We start from the raw sequence: 16,902 nt of genomic DNA, 5'->3' as shown, positions 1-16,902 counted from the left end.
ATAACAAGAGATATACACATATATAAATTTATGCACACATATTATAGCAAAATTAAGTTTCAATAAATCAACGAATGAGTGAAGCAAGCGTATAGGAAATGCAATTGATATTGATTCACTTCAGCTCTTGAGAATATAAACAATTAAAGTAAAGTACTCATGTACAAGTAACCGCTTGAGCGTCACGCCATCAAAGCAAGTACTTTCAAGTTCTCGGTTGCTGACGGGAAGACTTTCTGCCACAATTTTTGTTTGATTTGCTTTTAAAAATGTCTTTATAAATAACCAAGCGCAATTGACGTGCGACTCATCAACATCATCATCGCCGACGCATTTGAGGGCCAAAGCGAAGGCACAAATAGTACATACTCAAGCAGAAACGAAAATATGTGCTTCATTTGCAAATTTTAGTTTTTCTTTCCAAGTTATTTACAAACATTTACATATAAATATTTGTTTAGGCAACTTAAAATCCTCGCGATGATATTTTGACATCAAATATGGCAGATAATAATAGTAACAGTTTATTTTGACAATGAAATTGTACAGAAGTGATGTAATTGGAATCAAAAGTATTCGAGAAAATAATTGCCGCAGATTGAGTGTTGCATAGTTGTGATATAAATAGGATTACTTTTAGAAAATTATTTAGTTGAAACAGTAACGGTTATATTTTTGATATCATTTTGAAAATGTTATAGTAAATTTTTTTGTAGCATGACACACATTATAGCAAAGAAACTATTTATGAAGATAAAGCTGTATAATTTCAAAAATAAAATTTTGCAAATTTTATTGTAATTTTTTATAGCATGATACTTTTTATGGCAAATTTACTATTTTTGAGCTGTTTGTGATCGTCATTAAGTCATATTTTTTAAAACCATTTTGGAAATTTTATAGTAACTTTTTTACTAACTATTTATGAATATAAAGATGTATAATTTCAAAATTAAAATTTTGAAAATTTTATTGTAATTTTTTATAGCATGATACTTTTTATGGAAAATTTACTATTTTTGAGCTGTTTGTGATCGTCATTAAGTCATATTTTTTAAAACCATTTTGGAAATTTTATAGTAGCTTTTTTACTAACTATTTATGAATATAAAGATGTATAATTTCAAAAAAAAATTTGGAAATTTTATAGTAAATTTTATTATAGCATGACATTTTTTATGGCAATTTTACTATTTCTGAACTGTTTGTGATCGTCATTAAGTTATATTTTTTAATACTATTTTGAAAATTTTATAGTAATTTTTATAGCATGACTCTTTTATGGCAAATTTACTATTTTTGAACTGTGTGTGACCGTCATTAAGTTATATTTTTTAATACCATATTGAAGATTTTTATGGCATGCCACTTTTTATAGCAAATCAACTAGTGCAGTTATGTTGTATTGTAGTTATGTAGTATGTATAATTCCAAAAATAGAATTTTTAAAATTTTATAGTAGTATTTTATAGCATGACACTTTATAGCAAATTTACTATTTCTGAACTGTTTTCTTTTAATTTTGTATACTATATTGAAGATTTTTATAGAAAATATTTTTATGGCATGCCACTTTTTATAGCAAATCAACTAGTGCAGTTATGTTGTATTGTAGTTATGTAGTATGTATAATTTCAAAAATAGAATTTTGAAATTTTTATAGTAGTATTTTATAGCATGACACTTTATAGCAAATTTACTATTTCTGAACTGTTTTCTTTTAATTTTGTATACTATATTGAAGATTTTTATATAAAATATTTTTATGGCATGCCAAATTAATTCTTTATGAATATAAATAAAGATGTATACATAAGTTCAAATATAAAATTTTCAAAATTTTATAGTACATTTATTTGTGGCTTGACATTTTTGTATTTTTTATATCACAAATTGTACATCATGATATATTATAACATATTGAAAATTTTTTCCTCATTAAATATTTTAAATTAACCAGAAAAAATAGTTCAATGTTTAAAAAGATTTTTGGGTTTATCACTGTATTCAAATAATTCATATTTGAAAAAAGTTTTGAGTAAATCTAAACTTAATAGGCTTTTCACACAGTCAAATTAATAGATCAATTAAAATCTTGATTGAGAAACCAGTTTTTGCTCTTCACACTGCCGTGTACTTGATAATCGATCAGCTGTTACACATTTTTATTTTTTGCTTTTTATAAGAAGTTGGTAAGTTTCATCAGCTGATTGCTATTTTTTATTTATTTTCAGCAGCGACATATACGTGTCCCACAACAACTCGCAGACAAAGAACGTATATATAATTACAAATAAGGTCTTTGTCACAGAGTTGCATTTCATTTTCAAGTCGATTAAAAATTAGTTTAGAAAAATGATTTTTTTTATTTTGGTAAATCGACCTAAATCAGCGTTTTAATCGAGCAAAGGCCGGTTAATTGATCAATTAGCTCCTGTGTGAAAAGGCTAAGAGGCTACTTGGACTTAATAAAGCACTTTCAAAGACACAACTTCGCACGATATACACGCTCGGCAGATCTTAAACTATAATGTTTTTTTAAAAGCAGATTCTTACAATGTTTCAACTATTTCAACTAAAAATAGTTCAAGAATTAATTCTCAAATCTTTTGACTAAAGTATCTCTTGAGTTCGTTATAAGTATGTGCCATTCATTTTTATCTTTTATTTGTTTAATTTACTTTTATTAAGTAGTGGAATTGTTTTGAATTAGCACTGTAAATATTAATTTGTATAAATGCACATACAGTTGTAAAAAAATAAACTTTAATTATTGTAAATAACTGTACAAAAGATAAACAAAACAAACAGACCAACAACAATGAGTTGTCATTCAACGTCTTTGAGATGTGCAATCAACCACAGAGTGCTTCTGAAGAGTTTATTTAATTTGTAAAGTAAATAAAAAATAGTTTATTTGTAAATTCAACAAGATTACCATCTAAATGCATTTTACTGCACGGTTTGATCGATAACAAATAGAAAGTTCTGGTGCCAAGTAAACAAATAGCACTGAAAGCGAACGACACAACCGAAAGTAAAAGGCGAAGTTAATGAGAGAATAGTCAAAACAAGTCATAAAACAGAACAAGTTGTTGTGAAAATAATAAAATATAAACTATTATGTAATACATAAAGACAGACATATATTATGTAAAAGAGAATTTCTGTATGTAATACGAATGTAAGTACAAAATAAAATTGATAGGGAAAAGAGGCAGTTAAGGGAGCTTGTAGAATGTGAAAAAAATAGTAAAATAGTAGTAAAATAATAATAAATGAAAAAAATAAAAAAAAAAATAAAAAAAAATAAAATAAAAATTAAAATAAATAAAAAAATGAAAAAAATAAATAAAATAAGTGAAAAAATAAAATTAATATTAACAAATAGAACAACAAAACTAATCATAGAACTACAACAACAAACAAATATTAGAAACTTATAATTAATGCGATTTTAATAAATATACATATTATAAATTAATTAAATATTATTAAGAATAAAACATTATCACCACCTCCCTCTAACGAAGTCCATAAAAGAAGAACAAGAGAAGAGAATGAACTGCCGTGCCTCATTTTTTTCGTGTATTTATTTTTACAATGAAAAATAAAATACTGAAATCAAAACAAAATGTATAAACCACAAACCGACTCAAACCGGTTTTGTATGGGGTGACAACGGCTACTGATAACCTTAAAATGTCAAACCGGCTTGACGTTTAGTGATAACAACATTTAAGGCACAAATACCCGCTCAATTGCCTCAAAACGCTGGAAACTGCTTGGTCACAGGCCAACGACGGAGTCCAGTCGTCAAGCCGTGAGTCTGGAAATAGAACACAGCAGACAGACACGGACATATACAGCGAACGATACTGTTTGACGTACATACCGAGTATGCTGAGCGTGGAAATATGGGCTGGATTTTGTGAAATTCTGAGACAGACAAAAAAATTAAAAAAAATTTAAAAAAATATATAAAAATATAAAAATAACTGTATAGTTAATACACTAATGCAAAAGTGTTGTACAAATCGAGTTGTCTGGCAGTTTATTGCATTGCGCGTGGAAGTAACATGAGCTGCGAGACGCTTAAACTTAAAACACATGCTTTATTTAGAGTTCTTTTTTTATTTTGAAACATCTTTGTTATTGACGAAAATTGGCGTCACATGAATCAACAACGGGTGACTAAAGTGCTTGGAAACTGAATATGATTATATATATTTAAATTGTATGTATTTATGTATGTAATTAAGTGCGTTTCCATTGATTGCGCTTAATTTAATTGCATTTTTTCTATTATTCAAGAAATTTTATATAATATATATTAATAAAAGTAATTTTTTTTCATAAATCATACGATTTGTGACGTCATGTAATTTGATACACATATGCATGTACATCGGACAAATTGAAATGCCACTTGCACTCAATCATATTGTTGTTGTTGTTGTAACAACTGCACAGCCAATCATGAAACAATGCACTTCAGTGTTATTATAGAAAAAAGTAGAATGCAATAAAAAAAATCTATGTAGCTAAATTACACATAGAAGTGGAAACTAATACTTTTATGGCGCACTTGTAAATATAATATATGCTTTCAGCAATACATATACATATTTGATGTGTAAGCTATTTCCATTCAATTGTAAAGATGTATGTATTAGAATATTAGTAGTGCAGCTATGAACTTGACTTGTCGCTTGGCTATTGTTAGTCGGCGGTTCTGCACCGCAGCCCACAATTGTTGTTAGCTATCAGATTGCAAAGTGCGCTTCTATATCAAGTCTATAATATATTTACATCTCTCTAAAGTATGAGAAATCGATGAAAACAGTTATAATTTGTACTTAGAACATTAAATCCAATAAATAAATATTATAATTGGAAAATATAAATATAATAGATGCGTGTTGCCTACATTTAGGGGTAGTATGAAATAAAATGATATAATTTATATAAGTCGTATTGGAAATCTGAACAGAATGTACAGCATCCATAAAAAAGCATACATATATAAAAATATACGAGTTTATTAAATATATACCAGCCTATTGAATTTATACCAGTTTTTTGTTCGATTCGCCACTCTTCAAAGTACGAGAAATCGAAGAAAACTGTTACAAATTGTACTTAGAACACTAAAACGAAACAAAAAAAATTAATATAATTGAAAAAATTTAAAATATAATACATGAGAGTTGCCTACATTTAGGGGCAACATGAAAAAATATGATATAATTTATATAAGTTGTATTGGAAATCTGAAAAGAAAGTACAGCATACATATAAAAATAAACGAGTTTATTAAATATGTAACAGACTATTGAATTTATATCAGTTTTTTGTTCGATTCGCCACGCTTCAATGTAAGAGAAAACGAAGAAAACTGTTGCAAATTGAACTTAGAACAGTAAGTCCAAACAAAAAAATATTATAATTAGAAAATATACAATATAATAGATGCATGTTGCCTACATTTAGGAGTAGCATAAAATAATATGCTATTATTTATATAAGTCGGATTAGAAATCTGAACTGCCGTACTATCGGCATACATAAGAGTATTATAATCGCTTGTTAGATATGGAATAACCTAATTATACTAATCTATTAAAATTATGCCAGTTATTTGTTCAAATCACCACTCTCTAAAGTATGAAAAATCGAAGAAAACTGTTATAAATTGAAAACTGTTACAAATTGTACTTAGAACACTACAACTTCACAAAAAAAAAAAACAAATTAATATAATTAGCATAATTATCTTCAGCGACTTTTAATTGTTTTTTAGCATGAAAATAGTTTGTTTCGGTGAATAGTTTGCTAATGAAAGAGCAAAAATTAACAATTTGAAATGCAGCTGTTGTGCAATAGATGAGGTGTTACCAATTTACATAGCACACAATAGAGACGATAATTGTAAACAAAAACAAGTCTATTTTCGTTCTTCAAATAGAAAAACTGAAGAACAAAAAAGTAGAAACCAAACAGAAAGTGTGAACAAATGCATTTTCCTTATGTGAAATTTACTAATTTGCGATTCATTCAAATTACGAAGCATCAATGGTATGCATATTAGGTATTATATACGAGTATATGCACTGATGTTTACATGAGTCAGCAGTAATCGGAGGAAAGCGCAGCCATTTAACAATATTTGCAGTCTGTGCTTTATCTGCTTTTATTAAGATAAAGAACATTATATAATATTTGAATTAAAAAGTAAATATTTTTGAAAAAATATATATACTTGACAGATATATCGTGTTATGAAATTATATATACACTGTCACATTTAATGGCATAACTTTAGATTGAATAAAAAACAAGAAAAAACGTTAACTTCGGCTGTACCGAAGCTAATATACCCTCCACAGGTGCATTTCTTTTAGTAACTATGTGTTTAAGCAAATCTAGAGACGTAAGAAAAAGTAAAACAAAAGAAAATTTTACTAATTCTTTTTAGCCGGGTTGTTCGCTAAAAACATTAAGGTTATATAGTTAACCGATCTGAACAATTTCTTCGGAGATTATATTATTACCTTAAGCAGTAATCCATGTCAAATTTCGTGAAGATACCACGTCAAATGCGAAAATTTTCCATACAAGTACTTGATTCCGATCGTTCAGTTTGTATGGCAGCTATATGATATAGTAGTCCGATATCGGCAGTTTCGACAAATGAGCAGCTTCTTAAAGAGAAAATTACATCTGCAAAATTTTAAAACGATATCTTAAAAACTGAAGGACTAGTTCGTATATATACAGACAGACGGATGGACGGACGGACATGGCTAAATCGACTCAGTTCAACATACTGATCATTTATATATATACTTTATAGGGCCTCCGACGCTCCCTTCTGGGTGTTACGAACTTCGTGACAAACTTAATATACCCTGTTCAGGGTATAAATATATTTTATATAACCTACAAATATATAAGAAAAAAAAAGAAAAACAAAATTTTTGATTTTTTTCTTTAAACCATAAATACGCAAAATAAATTTAATAAACATTGTATACCATTTTCTAAATTTTATAGTAAATTTTTTATAGCGTGCAACTTTTTATAGCAGATGAACTAGTTATCGCCATAAAAAATATTTAAAATGTTGAAATTTGAAAATTTTACAGTTATTTTTTATAGCATGTCAATTTTTATAGTGAATGAACGTTTTATGATCTTAGAGATGTTATAATTTTAAAAACTAAAAATTTTAAAAATTTCGTTTTATAGCAAATGAACTGTTTGACACCATAAAGATGTTTTTGTTTCAAAATTAAAAAAAATTATAGTAAACTTTTTATAGCACCCACTTTTTATAGCAAATGAGCAGTTTATTACAATAAAGATACCATTTAGCATTTTGAAAATTGTATAGTAAATATTTTTATAGCATGACAATTTTTATTGCAAATAATAGATGTTATAATTTCAAAATTAAAAACTTTTAAATTTTATAAAAAATTGTTTAATAGCATGACACTTTATGTCACCAATTTTATAGCATGACATATGACTAGACTCTCCACCATTGGCGCCATGTCAAAGTGCACACTTTGATATCAGCCTAATACAGGCATGTCGACTCATTCCTCATAATAAATATAAATATATTGAAAGCTTTTAAATGCGCCACAAAATTCATGAGCCATTTAACATTTCATGTTTTTCAAAATTTTGACTCAAGCTATTAATACATACGCCAAAAGTTGATGAAATGCACTAATTGCACAGGAAAATTATATTATACTCGTATACTATGAAAATTGTTCTAATTGTTTGTGATTTCATGTATTGTAATCGATTGCAGCTGCCATTGTGTGGTGGCGTCATGTGCGATAGATAAAGTGCACTGCGAATATGTTGGCATTCAAAAAGGGGCTCAATAATAAAAGTATATGGTGATTTGCAGCTTTTTGTTGCTTTATTGCAATCGCATATATAATATTTGCACTTAAGAATAAATATGTCATATACATATGTACATTTACGTCAAAGCGTAATGGGAAAGATGAAAGCTTAATTTATTGACGACAATTTACCAATAGACCCGTGTAGGCTTTAAGCGAGCGACAAAAGAACACACGGCAATATAAGGAACTTAATGGAAACTAACAGTAAATGCTCGGAACTGCTTTATTGACTACTTCCACACCCCCGGTTTTCCAGATTCGACCTCTAGAGACTATATTCGCTTTCCCAGACTCAAAAAGTGGTGGCTCGCTGGAAGAGGATTTCATTCAAACAAGGCGATCAAGATGAAAACAAACGTCTTTTTGAGACCTCGAAGCTTTCGCTATCGAATTTTTTTTTAAGTTTTTTTTTCAGTTCAAGTAGTACTCCATAATTAGAAATCACATGTAAAAAAATTTTCGAATATTATACGCATTACCATATAACCAAATTAGTTCTACAATTCGAACTCGAATTCCAAACGTGCAAACCAGCACACGCTTAAAAATTTCTTAAATACTAAATATGTACGTCAAAATGACAAACAATTTCTTGGCATCTCGTAAAAACAGTTTTTTATTTTCTCGCTCTTGTTTATTGACCCATGTTGTTGTTAAAGACCACAATGGACGCCTATCGGTCGAGAGCAGCCATGCAGGTGGCGCATGAAAAGCGTTTAACGTCAGAGCACAGGCATATTGCTCTTGAGCGATTACAATTGTACTCGTTAGAAATAAATAAAAGAGCGATTAACAGTGTCTAATCATAATTATTTAATTCTCTTTTTTCTTCTATTCGAAATCAAGTGATAAGTAAATATTTAGCGCTGTGCTCGCCATATTATTATGACAACTTTGACCATCAACTTTAAGCAAAGACATTGAATAGAATAGAAAAATATTTTAAAAATTAGTTCATGTATTAAATACGCTTGCGTTATCAAAACAAAAATCAAAATAAAAAAATCACGTTTTAAACGCAATAAGTGTGGCAAGATAATGTTTGAAACTGGTAGAGACTGGAATATAAGGCGTATATATGTATATGAAGTGCATGGCCCGTGGTAATTTCTTTATTAAACTGTCAGATAATACACATTAAGGCTAAAGTCCTAAATTGCTATGTCTGAAGTTAAAATTATTTAATCAATACATATATATGATGGAAGATCTAAGAAAAAGCAAGTATGTATACTATGAACCAGAATTGTGTTTGTCTGGACATAAATTTCATATCTTAATGGTTTTCGCATTTGCAGACAAAAAAAGAAAGAGGCCGAAATGCGTGAGTATGAAGAGCTTGACAAGCTGGCCGACAGGGGTAATGCTCGAAAATTTTTCGAAAAGATCCGGCGACTAACTGAAGGTTTCAAGACCGGAGCACACTCCTGTAGGACCCCCAGAGGTGATCTAGTTATTGATGACCACTGAGTTTGTGGAGGGTACACTTCTCCAGCCTGCTGAATGGCAGTGAAAGTACAACACCAGGAGATGGCGAACCCGATTCCCCAATCGACGACGATGGAACAGATGTTCCATTGCCCGACCGTGAAGAAATTCGAATAGCAATTACCCGCTTGAAGAACAATAAGGCGGCGGAGGCCGATGGATTGCCGGCCGAGCTATTCAAATACGGCGGCGAAGAGCTGATAAGGTGCATGCATCAGCTTCTTTGCGGAATATGGTCGAAAGAAAGCATGCCCGACGATTGGAATCTCAGTGTACTCTGCCCAATCCACCAAAAGGGAGACCCCACAATCTGCGCCAACTATCGTGGGATAAGACTCCTTAACATCGCTTATAAGGTTCTATCGAGCGTACTGTGTGAAAGACTAAAGCCCACCGTCAACAAACTGATTGGACTTATCAGTGTTGCTTTAGACCTGGACAACGACTTTAAAAGCTGCTTTCGATACCACGAAAAGGACCTGCCTTTATGCCGCGATGTCTGAATTTGGTATCCCCGCAAAACTAATACGGCTGTGTAAGCTGACTTTGAGCAACACCAAAAGCTCCGTCAGGATCGGGAAGGACCTCTCCGAGCCGTTCGATACCAAACGAGGTTTCAGACAAGGTGACTCGCTATCGTGTGACTTCTTTAACCTGATGCTAGAAAAAATAGTTCGAGCCGCAGAGCTAAACAGAGAAGATACAATTTTTATAAGAGTGTACAGCTACTGGCGTACGCCGATGATATCGATATCATTGGAAACAACACCGGCGCCGTTAGTTCTGCTTTTTCTCGCCTGGATAACGAAGCGAAGCAAATGGGTCTGGTGGTGAACGCAGAATCACTCTTGCCAACAGGTGCTACTATGGACTGAGTAGGCAATTGAAAAGTAAAAAGATGGAATGATGAGCTGTATGTGTTGTTCGACGACATAGACATAGTTCAGCGAATAAAAAGACAGCGGCTACGCTGGCTGGGTCATGTTGTTCGAATAGACGAAAGTGCCCCAACTCTGAATGTTTTCGATGCAGTACCCGTTGATGGAAGCCGAGGAAGAAGGAGACCTCCACTCCGATGGAAGGACCAGGTGGAGAAGGACCTGTCTTCACTTGGTATTACCAATTGGCGCCAAACTGCCAAAAGGAGAGATGCGTGGCGCGCTGTTGTGGACTTTGCTATAACCGTGTAAGCGGTGTCTATGCCAGTCAAGAAGAAGAAGAATGGTTTTCGCTACTCACTAGATCAATAGAAGGTTAAGATATTCCTAAACCTGTCGAAACTTCTGATAACAAATCTTGAAAGTCTTAACGTTCCGCTTGTTTCCTTAACAATTAATTTAATTCATTAACCACAACCACACTAACAACAACTATCAACCATTACTACGCACTGCAGCTTAATTAAAAGCTGGCAAATGTCGCCAATCAATTACATTAATTTGTTTACTTCGCTTAGAAGGTGATACCAAGAAAAGTGTGGTAAATGGTGGAAAAATATAAGCAATAATAGAAACTAATAACGGAAATTAACAAATGCACTTTAATTTATTTGTGGAAAGTTTTGATGGACTATAAAATGTAAACAAAGTAGCCAACACAGGGTGTGCGATATTATCGAAAGCTTGTAATAAAAAATTATATTCAATAAATATCAAATAATAAATAAAAGTGACTGTTTATACTTCAATATCAGATAATTTAACTGTGTAAAATACAAGGTCATACGCACAAAAAATTATAATTAAATTGCTAACACTTGAGTGATTAGAAATGTAAAAATAAATATAAAGTCATTAAGTTAAATAAACACATCTCAACGCTAACGTAATTTAGAAGAATATAAAATATTACTTAGAAATATGTAATAAGTTACTTTAAGCATTCCTTATACATATATATTTAAATAATCCATAATTCAATGCATCACATTTAAGTGCTGCATCGCGCTGTGCTCATCCATTCTAACAAATGACAGAATCATCCTGAAATGCTAATTGTTTATACAAACAATCAATGCAGCAATGTGGACTGGAACAAAAAATCAATGAACGGCACGTTTTGCTGTCAATGACTGCAAAAGATACAAATAAACAAACAAAAAATGTGCAAAAAAGCAAAAAAAAACAAATCTAAGTAGGTGTGTATATTTGCCTGGTGATTGCCCTTTAGCAGAGCAAAGAAAAGCGTCGAAAGAAAGTAAAAACGCGAAAAAAGTGGCATATCGCGTGTTATGACCAAGAACGCGGAAAATTCGGGCTACACAAATACAAAGGCGTTTAACTTTTCTACGCTTATTTGTCGCCTAATTACAGACATTCAGGAAAAGCACTTAGCATTGTGCTTTTCTTTCTATTTTCATGTAGACAGCCCGTTTATAGACATTAGTTTCAATAGTGAAAGTGCACATTGTGGGTTGGGTCAATAATAAATGTTAATTAAGTTGATTACTGGAAAAAATGGTATCCTCTGTCCGAGGTAGTAGTATAATTATAGTATTTTCCTTTCCGCTATTATTTTCTTACAGCACAAACTAAATACAAAAATAGGTAATTGCATAAATTTTGAAATGAGCATTTTAAATTAGATTTGGATCATTTCTTTTGATCAGCTCAATTAAGTTTTTAGCTTTTAATGAAGATAGAGGATAATTGTTCCTATAACGATTAGATATAGCACAATAATCGCCTTTTCGCACAGCCAAATTAATTGAACAATTTGAATTTTAAGGGGGGGTGGGGGTAAGGTTTGGCAACTTTTTTTTCATTATTTTTTTTTTCTGAACCATCAACATCTCAAGAATATTGTGTTAAAATTTTAGGTCATTCGGAGAAAAACTAACGAAGTTACAGCAGGTTGAATAACAGTACCTCCAGCTACCTGCGCTGAGTGTACAAAACTTTGAATCGATTTTCCCAAATATGTCATTTTTAAAGTCGGTGACCAGCCTACAGAAAAAACTACTGCATCGATCGTTTTGAAATTTTGAACAAATATTCTACATATATGTATATAGCTCGTGACGTCATTCGAATTTTTTTCAAAAATTTTAATTACTAACAATTTTACAATAACAGATAGGTCGATTTTTTCGTCTAAAATCGTCATTTTGGCTTGAAAATGGTACCAAAAATTGAAAGATTAAAAAAACTCGACGTCAATTGAAAGATAAACTAATAAACTAAAGAAAGCATTTTGATTTTTTGGTTTCGGATGATCCAGTGATGCTGTATGCTGGTCACCGCACAACAACTGTTTTTCGAGGTGCCTGCAGAGATCGACGATAAATCCGTTATTCCTCGCTATTTTTCGATAAAACCTTTTTTTAATTATCCTTCAAATGTTGTACTTTCATATAATAATAAGTAAAATAAACCTACAGCAATAGAAAAAAGGTCTGGGGTGTTACTCTGTAAGGCGTTACGAAAGTGAATTGCGTTGCGAAGGCAAATCGGTACTCTGTAAAACTTTCGAATTGTAGAAAATATTGAAACGTATTTTCGTTCACATATTTTTAAAAAAGTTTACATTACTGCTAGAAAAAAATTAGAACGTAAACAAATTCAAAAACAGAAAAGTCAAAAGCGTAAGGAAAGCCAAAGTTCAGGTGCAACCGAACATTTTATACTATCATATTATTATATATTGTAAGACTCAGAAGCAATGATATTAAACCTTTATATTAAACCATACTGAAGAATACGATAAGAGATTGTTTTGGATGCGGAATTTAAATTAATATTTCTTACATCAATATGATAACTTTTTTATGTTTTATATTTAAAAGTAATAATATTTTTAACTATAACAATACTTTGTTAATTGTTATATTATGTTTTAAAGTCATATAAAGGCATTCTTGCAATGATTCTTAAATATATACTTTTATCCATCGAACATTTATTCTAACACTATTTAATTTCGTTGGTTTACTTCTAGAATTTGTGTACCGGCAGTTTTAGTTGAATATTCTTTATCAAGCAGGGAAATAAAAAATGTTTCTTCGAGAGTATATCTACAATAAGACCTTTAGACTTGTCAAATGTTAAAATCTCCAGCGATTATTACATTACATTATACATAATGAAGTTCTGCAATTAAATCTCTGGCATAGATACGGAATTTGTATAAAGTACCAAAATATTGATATTGGAACATTTAAAAAATCGAAGAGACGACAGACAGACATCCGGGTTTCAACTTTTATCGTCATATTGGTCATTTTGATACATATGTATTCATATAACTCGTTTAGTTTTAGGTATTAAAAATAACCGTTACGTGAGCAAAACCATTATACTCTATGTACAACATGTTGCGAGGGTATAGAAAATGAACAATATAAAGAATTATATTTTACATACATACATAATTCAAATTGTATTGTGTTTTAAATTAATTACTGGAATATGCGAATGAAGCCAAAATTTGCTAAACGTTCTAGGGGTCAAATGCAGAACGTATGATTAGATTATAGTTCATAAATATTGAAGTTTATTTATTTAATACAGTAAATAATAGTATTAAAATTCATATTAATGATATATAGCTTAATCTCTTCTTGCTCATATGTATGTATGTATGTCTTTATTTGTAAATACATACATATGTGTAATTTTTTTAAACCACTAATATAAAAGCGTTATTTACAGTAAGTACATAATTAGACTTCAATATCACTGAAACACCATATAAAAAGATAATTAAAAACACTTCTATTGGTCACACCGGGCAATATATAACTTCACAACATTTACTTTTTAGCTCCAATGGTCAATGTATATTTTCTGTTTTCCACCTTGTTTCATATTTTTGGAATGTTCCCTATTAAAGTCAATATTTTGTAAATAAAACTACAAATATACCTTATTAACTTATATTTTTGGTTCATTGCGTTTGCCAGTTTGATATCGAATGAATAATTCGTAAAACGCACGAGTTTGAAACTCGTAAACGCAATACAGAGTACTTTCATTGCGCAGGGGAAAAACAAATGCGTTGAACGAAATTTACGATTCGATTGTCGCGTTTACAGAGTATCTTTTTTTCGTTTGCGAGTTTTTTCACTTGCGCAACGCCTTACAGAGTAACCCCCCTGTTTTCGACGAAACATGAAGGACGAAGAGGTGGAATTCATTACTTATTACTTTCTTCTGGAATATATATATATCGGCTCTCACTTTTTCGAACAACGCGCGAATAGCGGATATAGAAGTGAAAAATCTCTGTAGATTTTAATTCTTTCGTCATCAGGACTCAGGAGAAACTCCGCATTAGCTTTGAAACAATTTGGATCCGTAAATGAGTGGAATTTCACAACCTAAATTCTAAAAACAAGAACTCATTTCCCAGTAAAAGTATTCTTTTAAATTTTTAACTGTTTCTACTAGTTTAAAAATGTATCTAATAAACATTTACCAAGAAATGCTTGTCAATTTTAACGGTTTATTATATGCGACACTACACGAGAAACACGATAAATATCCATCCATAACATATGATAATTGGTTTTTTGTGTGTACTTCAAGGTCATGTTTATTATTTAATGAGCTTTACAAAAATGTAAAAAAAGGGCTGAACACGTTCCAAGCGAATTACAAGTCTAAAGTCATGTTTATGTAGTAAAGGCCGCAAAATAATAAGGATTGAAGGGCTATAAGTGTTCAATGGAAAATATAAAATATATTATTCACCTTAACTAAAATAAATCACATTTACAAAGCGAACACTCGAAAATCCTTAGTGATATAAATTAAATAATAATCCCTTGTTTATTCCGGCACAAAAGAATGAGCAGAATATTGAAAGTCGTTTCGTCAGATTCTGAAATATCTATACATTCAGACATCTGTTTGAAATATACAAAAGCAATTTCTGTGCATTGACACTTAATCGTGAAATGATTAAATCAAATATGAAAGAAATTTACCTACACGTGTTATACGGGCACTTATCTACATATATACTTTTGTATTTGTAGGTCTGATTCTAGGCACAAAGAACGTGAATTAAACGCGTAAATACTAAATACTTGTTAATTACACACATACAATGTATATAATGCATGTGCTGATAATTACATTGAACTAAGTCATTGTGCTAGAAAAAGTGTGTGACCCCGAAATACGGCCGCGAACATAAACATCTACAAATGCATGTGTGCAAATTAGTAATGAGAAAGCATTTCACAATAAATGCAATGATAGAGACAGAATATGTGCATTTGGGAGACCACGTTATGTAAACAAAATTGAAAAAAATAATTCACTAAGTGAGTAATATGCAATTAACTACACAAAAATACGAGTAAAGTAAGGCTAAAAGAAAGTGCAAAGAAAACAATGAAGGAAGGCGAGGTTAGGTTAGGTTCATCTGGTATGCCAAAAAGCCATATATAGTCCAGTTTTCGTCCTTTGCGATACCAGATGGAGTGCCGTCTCATAGTTAATGATGATTGATCAGTAGAAGGAATGCCAAGTGCGTGCAGAAATAATCTAGAAATACTCTCATATATACCTAAAAGAGAAGTCTGCTCTCTTGTTATGTGTAAAAACAACAACAAAGCCATATAGTTGCTTTTTTGTAGAGCGAGACGGTGAGCATGTATCTTAAAAGTGGTATAACCACTTATTTCAATGCTTTAAATTGCTTGTTCGATTCGCCAATCTGCAAGGTTTCAGTAGTTAACTCGCTTATTCTATGAAATATAGAGAGAGAGTGAGAACATATCTTTTTAAAGTGGTATAACCACCGATTTCAAAAGCTTAAATTTATACCAGTTGCTTGTTCGATTCGGCAATGTTTCAGTAGATAACTCGCTTATTCTATGAAATAAATAGAGAGAGAGAGTTAGAACATATCTCTTTAAAGTGGTATAACCACCGATTTCAAATTCTTTAATTTATACCAGTTGCTTGTTCGATTCGTCACTCTGCAAAGTTTCAGTAGTTAACACGCTTATTCTATGAGCTATTCACTTCAATGACAACAAGACAAATGATAATTAATATATGGAGTATATATGAGCTAGGACTCTGGGTGAACCGATGAGGGTGATGTGAACCGATTTCGCCAATTTTTGGAAGAGAGTTGCCAGTTATTGGCGATAATAGAAATAAGGTTTCGAACACTTTGTTAATCAAAATATTAGAATTAACTATACAAATAAACTGAATGCTATACAAAATTACTTTCTTTGGAAACCAGAGCTGTTTCGAAAATTTTTCAAACGCAATAAATATGTTAAATGGCAACACCAATTTAAAACTATTACTTTGAGATATAAAATGTGCTATATGACAGCCCAAAATCCAATTCTAAACTAATCTATGTGGAAACCAACTACCCAATTTGAAAACTGAATTTCACTACGTATTTAAAAACAAATTTTGAGTTTTAGAATCTCAAACAAAAACTACCAACGCAAATTTAACCAATTAAAATCGTGTAAATTACATGAGAATATACAGCAAATAAATAAAAATCA

General features: G+C 30.9%; 1 protein-coding gene across 2 annotated transcripts in view; it reads right to left on the bottom strand.

Moving 5' to 3' along the window:
- Window positions 1-16,902, bottom strand: part of LOC105216599 (mitochondrial carrier protein Rim2) — a 37,753-nt gene that overhangs the window by 8,617 nt on the left and 12,234 nt on the right. The gene's annotated exons all lie outside the window — the stretch shown is intronic.

Source organism: Zeugodacus cucurbitae, chromosome 3, assembly GCF_028554725.1.
Source record: "Zeugodacus cucurbitae isolate PBARC_wt_2022May chromosome 3, idZeuCucr1.2, whole genome shotgun sequence".
In the NCBI taxonomy this organism is placed as follows: domain Eukaryota; kingdom Metazoa; phylum Arthropoda; class Insecta; order Diptera; family Tephritidae; genus Zeugodacus; species Zeugodacus cucurbitae.
Note: the sequence above shows the minus strand (reverse complement) of the source record. Positions and strands in the feature narration are given on the sequence as shown.